This window comes from Otolemur garnettii, unplaced genomic scaffold (assembly GCF_000181295.1).
Source record: "Otolemur garnettii isolate 467f Iridium unplaced genomic scaffold, OtoGar3 scaffold00152, whole genome shotgun sequence".
Classification (NCBI taxonomy): domain Eukaryota; kingdom Metazoa; phylum Chordata; class Mammalia; order Primates; family Galagidae; genus Otolemur; species Otolemur garnettii.
Genome location: NW_003852547.1, coordinates 4,678,673 through 4,680,932, shown reverse-complemented (window position 1 = coordinate 4,680,932; position 2,260 = coordinate 4,678,673). Strand labels below are relative to the sequence as shown.

At 41.6% G+C, this 2,260-nt stretch overlaps 1 pseudogene; it reads right to left on the bottom strand.

Annotated features, from left to right (window-relative positions):
- Positions 1 to 292: 292 nt before the first annotated feature.
- LOC100943704 overlaps positions 293 to 2,260 on the bottom strand; it is an 8,714-nt pseudogene continuing 6,746 nt past the window's right edge.

The window sequence follows — 2,260 nt, the reverse complement described above, 5'->3', positions numbered from 1 at the left end:
TAGATTGGACACCCTCCCTATGAAATTCAGAAGAGAAAGAAGCAGAATGATTTTTCATCACTCAGCTAACCATCCCAGGATGGATCAACTCTTTTCAAGTGCCTGCAGCCCACAACAGCACCATTGATATGAGACCCCCTAAAGAGGAGACAGGAGAAATGCTCCGGGGGATGAGCAATTGCATTTAATACACTCAAATCCTCCTTCATCCCAGCTGTTAGCACCCGTTGTAAGCACAACAAAGCCCTCCATGCATTCTGAGACATGTTGAAACCAAATCATTGGCTTTTACCTTTTCTCATAAGTGGGTTTTTGTGAACCAAGTAACACTCATCCAGCAGGGAGAAATTGGACATCTTGTGTTCTCTCATGACCTCAAAGGAGCTATTCTTGAGGACTAGGCTGAGTTCTTCTGGCTCTACCTTCTTACCCAGGAACTGACAGATCTTCTCCACAGTTCTCTCTGTGTCCTAAAAAAGGGAAAAGTAAGAGAGGATGTGCGAGAGAAAGGCAACAGAGAAACTAGGATGAGAAGCAGGATGAGGATGAGGAGGGGGAAGAAGAAGAGAGAAACAGGACACAGAAGGGAGAAGTGATGGAGTTGGATGCAACCAGGAGAAAGCAGAGAAACAGGTAAAGAAGAGAGAGCAGGAAGTGTGTGAAAGATGCCAGGATCCTGATGGATTTCTCATAGGGTTGAGTTAGGAGAACTTAGCAGTAAAAGACAGGGCCTAGGGTTTCTAGGGAGACTTTGAGAAGGGCTCCTGGACGATGATTAGAATTAAAGAAGGAGAGGTTGTGGGAGAACTTGACAAAGATATAAGGATTTGATTTTATATTTTGTCTAGGCCATCAAACAGTACTGTTCCTTATAACTCACATGTGACTAATACACAGAATTTTACAACATATTCTCATACAATATCTTAATAATTAGTACTCAGTACGAGATTCTGAGAGATCATGCTAAGAGAATAGCTTTGTATACTAGACAGACTTTGTCAATCATAGACCTTTCTCTTAGAACTATAATGCTTTAAAATTTTCCTTTATTTCATAAGTCCCAGTTGTTGTCTAACAAGAGAACACGCAACTGTAGAAATAGTTAAAATTAAAGTTTGGTGTGTGCATTGAAAGGAAAATTACAAAAAGGTATGGAATCATGGACCTGAGGCAGTTTTATGTGTTAAGAAATCTTCCCGATTAAAATGCGTTCATGCTGAGGCTGTTGGGGATTGGACAGAGGTGGGCAGAGGAAGGGGATGGGATGTAATGTGTCTCAGGTGGAAGAAACATCCAGTGTTTAGTCGCTTTCTCTTTCTCTAGGTTACCACTAATAGGTCAGGTTCTTTCTAGAATGGTCTCCTCACCCTTACTGGTTCTGAGGGTCTGAATGCTCAGCTCTCGGCTCAGTGCATGGAATATGGGGGGGAAAGCACTAATCTTTTCAGCCAGAAGTAGAGCAATGAAGACTAGAGAGCTCATCCCACTCTCAGTGATTCTTCTCAAGTTTAAATTCTGACTGAGAAGGTGGAATAGAGAAATGGAAGGAAGAGAAATCAGGGACGTCAGAAGAAGTGACATTGGTGGTGAGAGGGTGTGCACTGACTATTCAGATGACAGTTACGTGTTTCAGCTCTTCATAACTCAGCATCAGGAAGTTCTCCCTCTCTCTCATGGACATCCAGGCACGAACGTGGTCAAACCATGACCCATATGGCACTGCATGGGGGGAGGCAGAGAGAGAGAGAGTTTAATTCAATCCATTAAGTTCACTCCCCCTGGCTTTATTAAGATATAAAATTGACAAATAAAACTTGTATATCTTTATAGTGTACAACAGGATATTTTGATTGATGGATGTATACATTGTTCAGTGATGAAATGGAGCTCTTTAACCTATTCATCACCTCACAGAATTACTATTTTTTTGAGGGTGAGAAGATTTAAGATCTATTCACTTACCAATTTTCACATATATAATTCATTATGTTTTTTTAAAGCAGTTTTTGGTGGGAGCTGGTTTTGAACCCACCACCTCTGGCAAATGGGGCCGGCACCCTGCTCTGAGCCACAGGCACCATCCTCTAATTCATTATTGTTAACTACAGTCAACATGCTGCACCGTGGCTCCCTGGAAATTATTCATTTTGTCAAAATGAAACTTTGTCTTCTTTGACCACTGTCTCCCTGATCCCACCACCCCAAACACACATATTTGTGTACACTGAGCTATGTATGTATATATGCATTTCAACAT